The sequence below is a fragment of the Puma concolor genome, chromosome A3 (assembly GCF_028749965.1).
Source record: "Puma concolor isolate L17-30 chromosome A3, mPumCon1.1.hap2, whole genome shotgun sequence".
NCBI lineage: Eukaryota > Metazoa > Chordata > Mammalia > Carnivora > Felidae > Puma > Puma concolor.
The window spans coordinates 85,662,163-85,679,218 of NC_141669.1; the positions used below are offsets into that span (position 1 = coordinate 85,662,163).

General features: G+C 43.6%; 1 long non-coding RNA gene across 9 annotated transcripts in view; it reads right to left on the reverse strand.

Moving 5' to 3' along the window:
• LOC147582575 (uncharacterized) overlaps positions 1-17,056 on the reverse strand; it is a 109,659-nt gene that overhangs the window by 55,159 nt on the left and 37,444 nt on the right. For 7 of the 9 annotated variants that reach the window (XR_015249297.1, XR_015249299.1, XR_015249303.1 and 4 more), the window contains exons 2-6: positions 13,862-14,161; positions 8,239-8,361; positions 7,844-8,151; positions 5,992-6,079; positions 3,834-3,967 (exon numbers count right to left, since the gene is read on the reverse strand). This is a non-coding gene — a long non-coding RNA (uncharacterized LOC147582575). Of the gene's footprint in view, positions 1-3,833; positions 3,968-5,387; positions 6,080-7,843; positions 8,152-8,238; positions 8,362-13,861; positions 14,162-17,056 lie in introns of all 9 variants that reach the window. The other 2 variants (XR_015249298.1, XR_015249305.1) reach the window with 2 other exon arrangements.

Sequence of the window (17,056 nt, forward strand, 5' to 3'; positions counted from 1 at the left end):
CTCTCTCCCTGCCCCCCACTCTCAAAAATAAATAAAATAAAACTTAAAAAAAAAATCGGGCACAGGGCGAAACAAAGACGCAGTCAAAGAACCAGGATCTTCCTACCCTCCAGCCTGTTTAGTGCTGTTTAACAATGGCCGCTGTCCCCTGGGCATCCCATATCATGTGAGCAGGACGAAGCTGGCTGGGAAGGAAGTGGCTACGATGGACCATGGCCTACGTTTCCCGCCAGCACTGGAGGCATCCGCCTACTCCAATCTGAAGGGTGGTGGGAAGGTGAGCTGTTGGTTTTCTAGCCTCTGTTACAGGAAATAGCCTGTAGGGCGGGGATTGAGAGTGTCAACCTAAAGAATCTGCCACCACCAGGGAAGACGTATTTTTCACTGTCACTTCCCTCCCTGAAAAAAAATAGGCACTGGCCTAGTTGCTTGAATGAGGTGAAAGTGAAAAGAAAAAACTAGATAGAGGTAAAAGGTTGGATAATGCTTCACACAATATTATCCAACCTCATGGGTTCAAGAACACCTCGGTCTGGGTTAGACGCCCAGAGGAAGTTCTAATGGTACTGGCTTCTCTGCAGGATTGGAATCAATGACCTAGACAGTTGAGACCTTCATCCAAACTCCTGCACTCTCAGCCTGCATGACCTAAACCAAGGTCCCCTGTTCTTCCGTCACTATCCTGGCTTGGTGCAAAAGACCCAGAAGGCACTTAGCGAATGGGTGTTGGGCCAAAGAAAGTCCCGAATTTGTGAACGGTGGAGGTTGGGCCAGAATGTGGCGGAGATGTTTCCTAACGTGTATGACACTAGAAGACCCAGTCACTGAGGGAGAACTTACAAAGACTAGCCATTTAATGCCAACCGTGTTCTACCCAGCTCCTTTGGGGAGGCCTGGAAGGGTCAGCTCAAGGCTCAGTGCACCTACAGAGATCCAAAGACCCCCCACCCTTCCCTCTCCTACAGCTTCAAAATCACTTTAGCCACCACACGGTGTAGCAGAAACACTGACCCACCTGAATCTCAACCCTAGGTCTGCTATGCTCAAACCTTGGGAAAGTTCCTTTGAACTGAGCCTTAATTTCTCTATCTGTAACCGGAAGACTGCAATATCTACCTTGCAGGGTTACTGTGAACATGGCAGATAATGGATGTAGAACACCTGTCCACTGGCTTTCTTAGTCCATGGTAATCTTCCTGCAAGAAGGTGCTGGGGTCTTGGATTGGACCACGAGTAGAAGGCTGCCTGCTCTATCAGGGTAGATTTCCTCCCTCTCCAGAACTGGATTTGGTTGGTTGGCTCCTTGTTCTGAGGAGGAAGGCCGGTAACAGGGCAGGTTGGCTGAGAGAGCCCTTCAATCTCACGTGGCCAATTGGTGCTGACCTGTAGGGATCCCCAACTGACCTCAACGCTGCACAAAACTGTGACTGTTTGTGTGCCTTGACGTGGGGTGACACTCTGATCTCCACGATTTGATCATACAGTAACACCACTTGCAAAGTGATTCATGCTTTGGAGCCCTTGGGGCACCTTTGGTACTAACCTACACTTCCAGGGTCATCCGTACACAAACAAGTGTCAGAAGCGCTGTGATCAACACTATGCTCAGTACAACCAAAAAAAAAAAACGTCGTGCTTGGCAAAAAATGAAATAAGAATCTCTGGCTACATTAAACGACGTAAAGAACCAAGGAAGGAAGAACCCCATATGCCCGAGAAGACCATACCTGAAGTTCTGGGGCATTCTGTGAGCTTCCCTACGGGGACACAAACTGAAACCTGGCCAGAGGAGGGGTGGGCGTGGCCACCAGCCACAAAGAGAAAGCTCCTCCCCTATGCCCGAGTTGAAGAAGTGGGAGGAGCTCTGCGTGGTAGGGAGGAAAAGGATAAAAACTGTCTTCAAATATTTGCAGAGAGCTATCACGTGCAAGAATGAGCCTTATTTTAATGTGCATCAAGAAGTAAACCTAGAGCCACTCGTGGAGTAGTCCGCGAGGGCAGCTTTTGACCCAACTGACGGAAAGGACTTCCATGACCGCATTTGAAGGTGACACGTGCAGCCCTGAGTGACAGTGAGCTCCAGAAGCTAATGCTATTCAAGACCGGAGAATGAGTGCATGCTGACGAGATCATACCACCCGTGCCTCGTGCGCCTGTGAGGAGGGCCAAGGAGAACATTGCTTCAAATCCCCTTGTGTGCCGCCTTTCAGGTGGCGACTTGGCCACACTGCTCTGGACTGTCAGCTATTTGCTTCCCCCTGCCTCCACTCCACAGACTTCGTCATGTGCAACCCAATGGAGCCTCTTCTTCTGTCCCCTTGGCTGGCCTCTGCCCTCCCTTCCCGGAGCTTCCCTATCACCCATGAAGCATGAGACAACTCCAGCGAAACTCCGCTCCCAGCCATGCTCAGCCCAGAGGTAAGACGGGGAAGTAAGGGGGTGTTAATGTTCCACGAGGAAAACCGTTCACCAATCGGTGGTTGGCACTAGCCAACAAATTCTTTTGCCATCTTCCTTCTATTAGTCCATCCTGAGACCTCATGGTTTATGCTCTGGGAGGACAGTCCCTGTATTGGGTCCCCGTGGCTGCTATAACAAATTGCCACAAATGTGATGGCTCAGAACAACAGACGTGGATTATTGCAGAAGTCTGCGGTCAGTACTGCCGAGGGGCCAGTAGAGGCTGTGCCGCTTCCAGAGGCCCTACCGGAGGGTCCCTTCCTCATGGATTCCAGCTTCCAGTGCCCGCCCACATGCGACCGTTTGTGACCCCATCACTCTAACTCCTGCCTCCCTGATCACACTGCCCTCTCCTCCGTGTGTCAGATCTACCTCTGCCTGTGCCGCCATCTTATAAAGACATTTACAATCGGATTTAGGACCTACCCAGATAACCCAAGGTGATCGCTCCACCTCAGGACCCTTAGTCACATCTGCAAAGCCTTTGGCACAGTCGGTAACATTCACAGGTTCTAGGAATTAGGATATAAGACATTTCTCTGGAGGCCAATATTTAGCCTACCACCTTCCCAAGGACTGAGCAATCAGTTACGCCACACACCAAGTTGGGACCACATCAATAACACACCCTTGTATTTGCTCCTTTCGTCTCAGCCTCACCACCATTCTCCCAAACCCGTCCCATTCTGGGACTGACCTCTCCACTAAAGAGACAGCACATGAAATTCTTCCTCAAGTTCTCCTTCCTGGGGAACTCAAAGTAATACGTGTAAACCATCAGGAACATGGCACACGTTAGTGGTAGTGACAGCGGCTATAGTAATATGAGAACAGTTCCTATGGTTTTCAAGGAAATGTGACTTTTTTCCAGAGCATTGTTTAATCACTTAAAAATAGGCTATGCACTGAGGAAATGGAGGTCATCTATTCTGGTGGGATTTTACACTGTGTTGAAAGATTTATTTCCCCTCTACAAAACATTTCCACCCTAATGACAATTATTCAGGAGAACACCTGCTAAAAGATTAGAATTAGAAAAGGAAGGGCTTTCCCGCCGCAAATGGAAGAAAATTCACTCAATTACAGGGAAGGTAAATAAATTAGTTAATGCTTACAAATTTCTCACAGTTATCTGAAAAGTGTTACCTGTATCACTACTAAGACTTGCTATGAATATGTTTTTTGTGTGCTGAACCAAATTACGTTTCTTAAAATAGCAGCAGCCTGGGTCCTGGGACCATCTGAGAAGTAACATGGTTTCGTTAATGAATTACAGAAGCAAATACCACCCCCCCCCAAATTCAGTTGTCAGGGCTGTGACTGACTTATGGGATGGGAGGGGGAGGAGAATAAGGCAGAATTTTCTACTGTACCTCTCAGAGGTCTTTGCAGGTGACAATTCTCCAATGGAAGATTCTGGAAGGTTTTTTTTTTTTTTTTTTTTTATGAAGCAACTTCACTGGCACCTTTGCTTCAGAGAACCATAGACTTAGGCTCGCGGATCAACCTGGAAAAAAAAACAAAATACAAGTAGCCCACAACACTGGATATTAAGAAAATATTGGCAAATTTCCCTGTTAAAATAGCAAGTATCAAAAACAGAAACTTTCAAGAATTTCACTTCTCTTACCATGACAAGGCAAACTTAGTATTTTGGTGGAAGCTGCTTCCTCTGGGCACATTTGATAATCATCATTTCAAAAATTACAGGACACATCATTGAATGAATACAATCTGAATGAAGGCTGTATTTAAACAGTGTGGTAAAAGAAGTCCACATCTGGCATGTTTAATTTATGTCACTTAATTGGACAATTCGTATTTGAAAATTCCTCTGATCTGGAGGCCCTTGGACTTTATATACAAAATGTTAACTTGCAAATCTTCCAAACCTAGATGGTCTGCAACCGTTAGTTGCTGGCACAATCTGCTATCAACATTTCAGCATCTCTCTCTTTGCTTTCATGGTATAGACACACACATAAATAGTACACACACGCGCACACACGCACACACACCATAAAAGAACATGTCAGGCTGTTGAATGACAGGATTGCTCTTCCTTTTCCAACCCATCTACTCTTTTGTTCTCCATATCACAACTAAGGGCCAGCCCGTTGGGCAGGACAGAGGAAATCGAGAGAAGAATCTGTATCCTTCTGGAGGATTCTCATCACAATGATTTAAGAACAAAATCATTCTGAGAGTCTTCCAACTTTTCTTTACATAGTCCTCACTCTCCCTGAAAAATTCAGCTCCTTTTCCATTCATAGCAGGCTTTTAAATAATATTCAGTAGTGAATGAGTGAATGAATGAATGAATGAATGAACGAACGAAAGAACTGAGCCTTTCTGAAGCCATGGAAAGAAACATGCTGTAAAGAAGCATATGGTGGGGGCGTCTGGGAGGCTCAGTCAGTTAAGCGTCCAACTTCGGCTCAGGTCATGATCTCACGGTTCGTGGGTTCAAGCTCTGAGTTGGGCTCCACACTGATTTGAGGAACCTGCCTGGGGTTCTCTCTCTCTCTCCCTCTCTCTCCGCCCCTCCCCGACTTGCACTTTCTCTGTCTCTCAAATAAAGTAAAAATTTTAAAACAGCATATGGTATGCTGTAAAGAATGGTGACTTAAATCAGGAAACCTAGCTTCCAGCTCCTCTAATGGCTTAGCACTTGACCTGGGGTAGGCTATCTGTCTTGCGTCTTCACAAGCCAAACAGAAATAACACTTACCCTGATGTTTTCATATGTCACAAATACAGCATCTTACGGTTTAGAGACTCACATTCTCTCACTTGACCCACTCAATGACCCATTAGTGGCAAAGGGTGCCCAACTTTTGGCCTGGAGGCAGACCTCCATAACGTTGACCTCCATAAGGTCTTGAAGTAGTTAATAAAAGTGAACTCCAAGCCAGAAGTTTCAGCACCTTCTCCTCCATGTAGCAGACAAAGGAAGAGCCCAGCCGTGATCAGTGACTTGCCACTGAGACAATAATGACAGAGTCTTTTCTCAACCATGACTCCCGGCCCCAAATCTGCGTCACTTCCTGCTGTCCATACGCCCAGTACTGAACACCCGTTACATCAGCACATTCCCAAAGGCCCTGAGCATTTCATCAGATGAGAGCTGCTATCCGAATGCCTATGAATACATTTGTCAGCATGGAGTAGCTATTTAGAAGATACTCAGCGAATTGCATAGACTACATCAAGAGCCAGCACCCTTTTTCTGTAAAGAACCACAGTCAATTCTTTCGGTTCTGTAGGCCATGTGGTCACTGTCGCTACTGCTCCGTGTTCTAGTGCAAAAGCAGCAGCAGGCAATCCGTCAACAAATGGGCGTGCCTGTGTTTCAATAAATCTTTATTTACAAAAGGCAGGCGACACGTCAGCTTTAGCCCGCAGGCCTCCTTCCTTCGTTTGCCAAACTGTTGGACGACATCAACTTCCAGAACCATCTCGATGTCAAAAACGTTATTTTAAAACCTCCTTTTAGAAACGGGGTCCTGACAACCCTTGATGAACACATACATCCAGGCCACCTTTGTCCCTCTTCTTCCAGTGTCCTCTGAACAAACACCAACTGGCATGGAGCATTTATCCTTCAATTGCAGCTACTCTGTAAGACAAAGCAGGGGCAGAGATTAAAACCAGACCCCCAGTCTTTGTGCCATACCCGGCATATCAAGTGCCCCTCTTCAAATTGTACCGAGTTCACTGTCTACCTAATAGAGAAAATAGAAGCACTCTTTCACTTAACAGTCTTTTAGTAAGGGTCTGGGGGGTGGGGGACAAGGTTTACTAAAGGCCCTTATAAGATGCCGGCTGAAAGGAATAATACTCCTTGGCACCACAGAATCTTTTTCATGTGAAGCTACATGATCACTTTTCATTTTGTTTCTCAAGCACCCCATGGCACCCATCCATGTATTAGGCTAATAACTGCATGAATCTAGTTAAAAGGAACCAAGCAATTATTTTAATTAGAAGAGAACAAAAATAACACTCCTGGATTCTGTTTTAAGGGGCAAGAAGGAAGTAGTCAGGGTTCAAAAAGATCCCACAAAATATTTTTGTGAAAGGAAAAATAATTAAGGCCAAATTTAGAATGTACTTGCAATAAATGGGCCAAATAAAATGAATGGCCCCACTGTGCAACTAAAACCCATTCATATATAAGAGCCCCAGAAAGTCCATTTTTACGTGATACCATTTTGAGGGTATAGCCAATTTTGCAAAGTGAAAGTGAACGTCTAGTAGAGACTTTAATGATCCTTGTGAATCTCTTACACAATTTCTTATAGAGTTTCTGTGTAAACTCTTTTATTAATAAGAGAAAAGGGGAAGGACATTGGTCAATTTGCCTTTCAAGTAGGATTATTTTTTTTTTTTCATTTAAATTCTTGGAGGAAAGTGTTCAAATTTGTTTCTCTGGAAAAATCTATCTTTATAGAAAATCCTTGTTACCAATCCATTCTAGAAAAAGCGAATTCCATCATAAGAGTCTTAATCCGATGAACCGCAATCAGTCATTCAGGAAGAGATTGATATCTGCAGATTTTCCATAACCTTTGCCTTCCTGCCTCCCTTCTAGTCATGGCATTTGGACCATTTCATTCCATCTGGGGCTTCCAAAAAAAAAAGACGGAATGAAACTCAAACCACTCAACTAGTAAGTGCTGTTCCTTCTGTTTAAGTCTATATGTGTTTATTGAACACCTGCTATCATCCAACACATAGTGAGTTATAGATGTAGGAATAACTAAAATCTGGACCCAGCCTTCAGGAAGTTCAGAGTCTAATCAGAGACAGAGGCATGGATGAAAAGGAGACCATGCAGCTCCAGCTGGGTGGGATCAAGGGTCTCTGGCCTGGGTTGATTGTTAAAGAATGGACTGCCCGGGGAAAAGACACGGACAGTCCATCCCCTGGGGCAAGATCAGCATACACAAAAGCTGGGACGCAAAGAACCCTGGGGGAACACTGGGAACTGCAGCAGACAGAGCTGCCGGAGTGTGAGGCAAAGACTGAAGAGGAGAAGAGAGCTGCTGGAGAGGCAAGCAAGAGCCAGGTCATAGGAGAAGTCGTGTGCCATGTTCATGAGCCCGGACTTCCCCTCATAGAGCAATGGAGAGCCACGGAGCAGTTTTCAACATGGACTTACAGGCCAGCTGCCCATTTTAGAGTGAGCACTTGGACGGCTGGAAAGGGGATGGAATGGACACTAGGTGCCCCACAAGTGCCATAGTCCAAGCAAGAGGTGATAAGGCCTTGAACTTGGACAATAGCAAGTAGGAATGGAGAGATGGGGTCAGGTATGAGATATACAGTTTAGAAGGAGATTAAAATTAAAAAAAAAAAAAAACCCTCCATGGAACAGTACCTGAAGGGGCCAAAAGCAGATGAAATTGGCTTTGAAGGTTCTCGGTGGGAGCAGGTGTTTTATCTGAATGTTGGTCATATGTCCAAAAAGCTTCTCATCTCATAGGCCCTCCTTTAAACCCAGGATGAGCTGTGATCGTGGGTTCTAGGATTGAGATGGAATAACAGATTTCGGCCCTGGGCACACGAGCAGGCTGTCAGTGCCCACGGAAAACTCCCAGAAGATAGTGGAACCTCCATTTTCTTCCCCAGGCAAACTCACACAAAACCAGTCTCCTGCCGCAAGTCTAAGTTAACATCTACAGAAGCCTGGAATGAAAGAACATTGTGGTGAATACTTACTGTGCTGGTTATTTTTATGCATCAACTTGACATGGCTAAGAGATGCCCAGATACCTGGTAAAACATTACTTCTGGATGTGTCTGTGAGGATGTTTCTGGAAGAGACTAGCGTTTCAACCAGTAGATGAGTAAAGAAGGTCACCCTCACCAGTAGGCATCATCCAATCCACTGAGGGCCTGAATAGAACAGAAAGGCAGAGGAAGGGTGAATTTTCTCCTTGCCTCAGCTGGGACATCCACCTTCTCCTGCCCTTGGGCATCAGAGCTTCTGGTTCTTAAGCCTTCAGAATCCAACTAGAACTTACACAATTGCCCTCCACACACATCCCTGTGATTCTCAGGCCTTCAGACTTGGGCTGAGTTACATGATCAGCTTTCCCGGTTCTCCAGCTTGCAGACAGTAGACTGTGGGACTTCTTGGCCTCTGTAACTGTGCTGTCAATTCCTATAATAAACACACACACACACACACACACACACACACACTGGCTCTGTTTCTCTGGAGAACCTAATGATATACTTAAGACAAACTACATATATTTTAAATAACTATATTAGATTAGCCTTATTTATGTTTTAATTTTTTAAAAGAATATACAGAGGACGCCTCTCCAACTTGTTTTATGAGCCAGCTAAACCTCGATAATGCACCTGACAAGGGTATTACGGTAAAGGAAAATAACAGGTAAATTTCAGGCATACTCATTGTTGGAAAAATTATCAAAACACGCTGCAATACTTCAAATAAATAATATATCATAAGTACATTGGGTTTAGTCCAGAAATGTAAAATGGGATTAACATTCAAAAATTTATTAAATAATTCACATTCTAAAAGAATAAAGGGGGGAGGAGGAAATCATATGATCATTCTATAAATAAGTGAGTACTTAATTTATGACAAACAGATCGCTTCAGAGTACTGGGCAACGAAGTCTTTTTCATTAATGGTACAGAGTAAGTAGATATCATGGAGGAAAAAACAAATTTGATCCCAACCTCACACCATAGGCAAAAATCAATGCCATGTGGATTATAAATCTAAACGTGGAAGGTAAAACAATAAAGCTTCCAGAAGACAGTATAAAAGGATATTTTCATGGCCTTCAGATAAACAAAGCTCTCTTAAATAAGACATAGACAGCACTAACTATAAAGGAAAATATTGCAAAAATTAAACTACATTAAAATTAAAATCTTCTATCCATCCAAAGATACCATAAAAAGAGTGAAAAATCAAACTCAGGGTGGTATAAGGTATTTGCAATATATATGAATAAAAAAGGATCACATCCAGAATATATAAGTATCTCCTACAAAACAGTAAGAAAAGATGAAAAACACAGGACAACCGGGTGGCTCAGTCGGTTAAGTGTCTGACTTTGGCTCAGGTTATTATCTTTTGCTTCATGAGTTCTAGCCCAGCGTCTCTGGCTCTGTGCTGACAGCTCGGAGTCTAGAGCCTGCTTCAGATTCTGTGTTTCCCTCTCTCCCTGCACCACCCCCCGCCCCCCACAACTCACACTCTGTGTCTCTCTCTCAAAAATAAACACTGAAAAAAAAAAAGAAAAGATGAACATTGCAATGGAAAAATCACCAAGACCCTTGAAAAGCCCATTCACAAAATATCCAAATGGCCAGTGTACATGAAAAGATACTCAACTTATTAATAATCTGGGAAATGAAATTAAAACCATAATGAGATTCAAGTACATACCACCAGAATGATCAAAATCAAAAAGAGGAAGAATACCAAATGTTAATAAGGATTAGAGCAGCGGATCTCTCGCCCACTGCTGGTGGGAGTGGAAACTGATACAACATCTTTGGAAAACGGACATCATTAAAGCTGAGCACAGTCATGCCCTACTACTTAGTAACTTTCCCCTTAGTCTATCTACCCAAAGAAAACACACGCACACCCATCAAAGACGTGCACGAAGAAGCTTACAGCAGCACTCTCTGAGAGAGCCAAAAACGGAAAACAACCAAAATGATCATCAAGGCTGAAATGGGTATTGATACAATCGAAGGAAATGAAACAAGGAAAATAGGATTGCACCCAGCAACACAGATACAGCCCATAAATACACCTGAAGTTGAAAAACAAAAACAAAACACAAATCTGTGGTGTTAGACATCAGAAGAGCGGTTATCTTTTTTTTTTTTTTTTTCAACGTTTATTTATTTTTGGGACAGAGAGAGACAGAGCATGAACGGGGGAGGGGCAGAGAGAGAGGGAGACACAGAATCGGAAACAGGCTCCAGGCTCTGAGCCATCAACCCAGAGCCTGACGCGGGGCTCGAACTCACGGACCGCGAGATCGTGACCTGGCTGAAGTCGGACGCTTAACCGACTGCGCCACCCAGGCGCCCCAAAGAGCGGTTATCTTTAAGGAAGAAAAGGGAGTCCCATCCTAGGGGCCATCGGACACGGTGGCTGTATATTCTCTTTCTTGTCCTGCAAGGTGATTATGGGATGTGTTCTCTCCAGGATAGCATATTGGGTCCCATGTTCCTGCTCTGTGTAATCTTCCATACATGGAACCCCAAGAAAACTTCCCCAAAACATTTCAAATATTGATTTCCATTCCTTTGGTGAAGTAAATGGAAGCACTAAATATTATCGAACATCTTTATTAAAATCAATCAGTGGCTTGTTCTCACCTATGGTCAGTGTATTCTCCAGATGTCAGTTACAGAGCAGAAAATAAGAATCACACCTAGCTGGACTAGGAAGGAGAGAATGCTTTCTCCTTGAGGGAAAATGAATAAAACTGGGTCCCTTCGCAGTTTAGCTAAGAGGTAAGTGATGTGTAAGAAGGAGAAAAAAAAAAAGTTAAAGGTCCAACGTAGAAAATAAAGACTTAATGAAGGTGCTCCTGGAGGCTCATACAATTCTAGCCTTATATAAAGCAGGATTAAAAGGTAACAAATTTAGGCTGGCTACAAGGAAATGTGTTCTTATGAAATGTGTAATTAACCTGCAGCCAATGGTTTTAAGAAAATCCCACTCCTCCTTCAAAAAAAAAAGAAAAAAAAAAAAAAGATTAGCTATTTATAGCAGCCAAACCAGCATCCGCAGTTACACTGCCTAATATTGTATTACAAAGCCTCCCCTGCTTCCAGGCAAAAACCGATAGCCAGCTGGGGTCAGGAAGAAAATTTCCCCTTTGGTATAGTATTTCACAGCTCTGTTATCGAATATTGGACAATTCGCGGGCCTGCGAAGGTATTCGCACCCCCGTTTGGGGCGCCTGGCCCTGGGATCCACAATACTGCGTGGAAACAGCCTATTGTTTTAATTCTGGATGGCAACACCTGTAGAGCTGTATTTAGGCAACACCTTGCGTTTCCAAAAGGTAAACACAATGAACATAATCAAAATTGGCCCAACACTACTGTTTTCACATCAACAATCTATAAATATATGGAAGAACTCAATATACGTGTGAAATAAACAGAACAGGCATACCTACACCGACGTAATTCAGAAGACAGCTCTATAATTTAGCAGCTTGGATTTCAATTGTTGCATTTTTAGGTACGAAAAACACAGATATTATTCATCAAAGTGATTGTCCTGCGCACTTGTATACCTTATATAATTTATTTTTTCAGGGCTTTTTACTTCAAAGAAATCACTAGCTAATGACATTTCAGACTTAAGAAATTTTTCTGATAGCACGTTGGAATTCCCTCAGGGACAGGATTGTGAATAAGTGGATTTTTTTAAAGATCATTAACAGATATTACAAACCAATTCAAACGGAGCATTTTCTTTGCAAATTACCTTTAACTTTTAAAGCCATTGGAAAAAAAAAAGACAGTGAGTGATTTAATTTACTTAACCTGTCTGCGAATTGCAGCTTGGTGCTGTACCGGCGACTGCATTTGCAACCAAAAAATATCTCTAACTATCTCTAATAGAGATATTTTTCTAAATTATCACACTCGATGAGTGATATCTCAAAAGACAGTAATGTTTATTTTTTTTTTTTTCATTTAGCAAGTTTCCCTGGAATTGGGAATTTTATTTTATTGATATGCCTAAAGTAAAAACAGAGCCCTGCACTGTCTATATCTGTTGCTTAATTAAAACTCTCTGGTAATTAGCAGGTTTATCGTTTCCTGAGTGAGTGGATGGTGGTGCTTTGGTGGTAGATTGTGGGTTTTGGGGGGGAGGGGGTGGCCTTTTTATTTAATGATCAAACCATAGTTTCTGGGCTAAAGAGCTAATATTTGGGGTGAGAAGCACCTTTATTCTCCACGTATATCAGGTCTGATGCTTCCTTGCATCAACACCCCGTTGTGTATGTTTTCCATTCAAAGAGCTCCCGGGGACTTCAAAGGGAGTCGCCTGCAAGCACGGTCTACGTGGGAGTCCTGAAAGGCTCCAGAACAGGCCAAGAGCAGGGAGAAACCTTGCCAAGACTAGCTCACGCTGGAGCCCCCAAACCATGTCACAAAATTAAAGGATCTCCCCTGCCTACGCCATCCCACAGCGCACGTGGGAAATGTCCCCGGGCTTGCCAAGCACTGTGCTGGCTTCTCGGGCTACTACTTATAAATATTTGATGAGCAGCGCTCCATTTATAAGAAAGTATGTTAATAAGAATATTCTTTGAAATTGGAGTCCAATGCAGGCTTTAAAAAGGCTCATTGTTGGAGGTACTACAGATTTTCTTCTTTTCCCTTTTAAAGTGCAAAGTCAGCTTACCACAAACCAAACAAACAAACAAGAAAAAAAAAAAAAAACCCTCACATCCTTTCGGATGTCCCATCAACGACAACAAAAAATGGGTAAGACTCTACAGGATGTTCTATTTGGAGAAGGCTTGGTCAAATGTGGGGGGACGAAGGAACATAGAAACCAGTATTTCTTGAGTGTCTTTTGTGTGCCAGATGTTTAAATTCTCCCCTTTGAGTCCACACCGATATATTAGGAGGTAAATGGTATTACGTCCATTTTAAAGATGGAAAGTGGGCCTCACAGAGAACCCACAGGGTGTCTGTTCCAAAGCCCCACATCGGTAAGTGCAGAGCTGGTCTGCAAACCAGATCTACCTGACCTCAAAGCCCGTGTTTGTTCTCTCCCTCTTGCTAGCTCCCGGGTGCCTGCTGGTTTCACAGGGGTATGGCCCTGTCTTTTCTCACTTCGCTGGGATGGTTTCCTCATCTGGAGGAAATAAATCTAAATGGGAGTGATTTTTCATGTAACAGAAGTCAAAACATAGCTTAAAAATAAAATACAATTTAAAAAAAAGGAATATAAAATAGAATAGAATAGAATAGAATAGATAAAATAAAAAATAAAATAAAATAAAATAAAATAAAATAAAATAAAATAAAATAAAAGACATTTTCTGACCCTGAAGCATCAATCCGTTTATTTATTTTGCAGTCACTCAGCAAATCTTTACACATGCCGAGTTGAAACTTAATGCCGCATTATTATGTCAGATTTCTAAGCACGCTTGACCTTGCCTTTGTACTGAGGATAAAATCAAACATCCAGATATGGCCCACATATAGGACCAGGCGTGACCTGATACCTGCTGGCCTCTCAAACCTCATCCTGACCAGCTCCCCACACTTGCTGCTCTCCAGACACACAGCCAACAGGCTGAGCTCAAGTCCCACCTCCTGGATCCCCCTTCTGCCAGCTACTACTCACCTGCGGGCCCCTTCTCTTCATTCCTGACTCGGTTTAAAGCATCCTCTCCTCAGGAAGACGTCCCATTACTTCCGGATCCAAAATAGGCCAGTCCTGATCTTCCCACCCTTTTTGGTTTCCTTCAGAGCAATCTTTCTCTCTGCTCGGTCCATGGTGTACCATCCGTCCATCTCCCCAACTCCAGTGTAGCTCCAGAAAGTCAGAGATCAGCTCAATCTTGTTCCCCTACTCTGTCCCCAGATCACAGGACAGTGGAACATGAAAGACATAGGAAACAGGATTGCCTTAAAGCAGCTTTCCCTGATGTAAAAACAAAAAGTCCCGGTCAGATACTTCATTTCATGGCGGCAGTGGCAGCCCTTGAACTCAAGTTCTCATTTTTCCTCCTGCCCCAAGCTCAAGTTCTTTCTCCTGCAACAAATCCGTGCCTCCTCCCTGCCAGGTGGCGATGCTCACCTGATCTGGAAAGGCGGCCTATGTTTACTCCCAGCCTGGAAAGGTCTTACCTGTTGGCTAGAGTCCTGCCTGCCAAGAAGGCACGGCTACCCCTGTCATCTAAGTGTGACGTGCCAATGAGCCCAGCACTCTGCGGGGCCCAGGTGTGACGGTCAGGGACTTCCAGGGGTTCCTCTGTCCGAGTTAGCAGGGACTCCGGTGACAGCCCGCTCCACTGCCTAACAAATCCCCACCCATGCTGCAGTGACAGGGCCAGGCCACACGCACAGCAGATGTCTTTTTAGTCTCAACAATTTTTTTTCTTTACTCGATCATTTACAGATTAGAGAATTAATACGTATTTGTTGGAACAAGTGAAGCAACACCTAAAAACGTGAATAAAAGCAAAGATAATTCATCCTCCCTGTCTCCCCTCATTACCACTCTCTGGAGGTGACCATGGGCATGCATGTATATGCCTATAACTATGTATTTTATATATGCGGTAATATATATATATATATATCATATATATAGTAATATGCATACTATATGTATAGTATATGTATTGCATATTACTCTATACACATACACACTACATATAGTTATATATACCAGGTATATAACATATTAACATATTTATAATTATATACATGACATATTTATTTTAATTAATTTATTGTTTAGTGTTTTATTTATTCTTGAGAGAGAGAGAGAGACAGAGCATGAGCGAGGGAGGGGCAGAGAGAGAGCGGGACACAGAATCCGAAGCAGGCTCCAGGCTCCGAGCTGTCCGCACAGAGTCGGACGCGGGGCTGGAACTCACAAACAGTGAGATCATGACCTGAGCAGACGTCGGTCGCCCAACCGACGGAGCCACCCAGGCGCCCCATAGGACATATATTTATATATATTATTTTACATAACTGCGGTAATATACATGCTGGGCAATTTTAGTGCAGTATTTTACCTTTAACTAATTACCACTTATTTCTGTCTGTTGTTCCCTTTCCCAGATGTGGTTACTCCCGGGACTTACAGGAAAGCACAGGTGTGCACCTGCCAAAAGATGACATCTGTGGGCAGTGGCACCGGCTGCCCTTTGTGTTCTAAACACACCTGGCCTGGTCACGCTGGACTGGAGATGAGCCTTCAGAAAAGTGGCACTGCTGATGTTTTCTCTCTTCCGTGGCTGGTTTAGGGACATCTGAGGAGATGCCCGCACCCCAGCCCCCAGGGAGACCGCGGAGCACCCCCGGTGCACGATCTCTATCGTCTCCTATAGCTCCCGGGCCCATCTTGCTCCCTTTTGTTTCTAATTGGCTCCCATGTGGAGCTGCCGGTCCCTGTCTTATCTCTGACCTTGTCTATTCCCAGTGACCTTCTCAAGGTAACAGATCTTCAGGCCAGGTCTTCTTTCCCTTTCTTCACAGGTGTCCCTCCCTGCCCTCTCCTCTGGCAGAGCTCACGCAGGCCTTCATTGGTACCCATTTACTCAGCCCATTTGTCGGCAGGTACCATTCCCTCTGACCCTCACCCTTCCGGGTCACCAACCTGGTCAACATATCTCTGTATCGCTTTGTAGGTTTTAAGCTTATTCGAATAGATTGCTTCAACTAATTCTTACAATAACCCTGTGAAACAGAGAGCAGTAAGTCTACTGGCCCCCAAAACACATAGCTCTTCAAAGATGTCAACAGTCAACTTGCAAAGCAGGCATTAAAATGGCCACATGAAAAAATACTCGGTTCCACTACTAATAAAGGAGATGGCAAGTATACGAACATGGATATCTTTTGCCTGTGAATCAGCAAACACATAAAAGAAAGATAATACCGTTCAAGTTCAAGGGAGCAAAGTGGTTGTTCGCCAGATTGTTGCAGCCGGGAGTTCATATCGGTGCTACCTCTCTGACCCATAACTTGCCAACACATAGTGAATTAGAAAACCACGGAACCATGCAATTCCTCCTGTAGGAATTCGTCCCAAGGAAATAAACAAAACTGTGTAGAAAGTTTAAGCGACAAGGAGATTTTAATATGTGACTGATTAAGCTGAAGTCCAGTCATGCAATAAAGTGCTCCAAAAAAAATTAAAGATAACAAGCGGAAGAGTGTATAATATCAATATATAATATCATGCAAAGATTTTTATAGGAGTAAAAACAAGATTACACCATAATATGTATTGTCTGAGTCCCGTATAGATGACAGATATGCATACAGATGTAAATATCATGCACCCCAAAATGTCAAGAAAGGCTACTGATATTTATTCTCTGTTTTCTAATTTCTTTCCCGTCAGCACGTATAATTTTGTAAAAAGAAAAATAAAATGATAACATTTAAGAAACTGCCCCTGTTCAAGTGGAACCCATTGCATAACTGAATATTCAACAAATACTTAATTGAACTTCTAAATACAAAGCAATTTGCTAGGTGATAAGGGTGCAGTGGTTAAAAATTTTTTTTAATTAAAAAAAAAAAAAAAAGGAGGTGGTCCCTTGCCTAGAGAAGCATATTCTTGGAAAATGGGAGAAAGCCAGTAAAGCCTGCTGGTTTCAACGGGGGAATGCCACCAGGCACAGCTGGAGCTCATTACGCATTATTCTTCCCTAAACCCAAGAAATGGCCTCGGAGGATATCAATGCACCCAGTCAGGCTTGGGAGAGATTTAGCCTTGGAAATGGACCTGGATCTGAAAAAGTGGTTTCTGGGAGTGGAAAATGGAGAGAAAGCAAGAGAGTGAGAGCCACCCCTG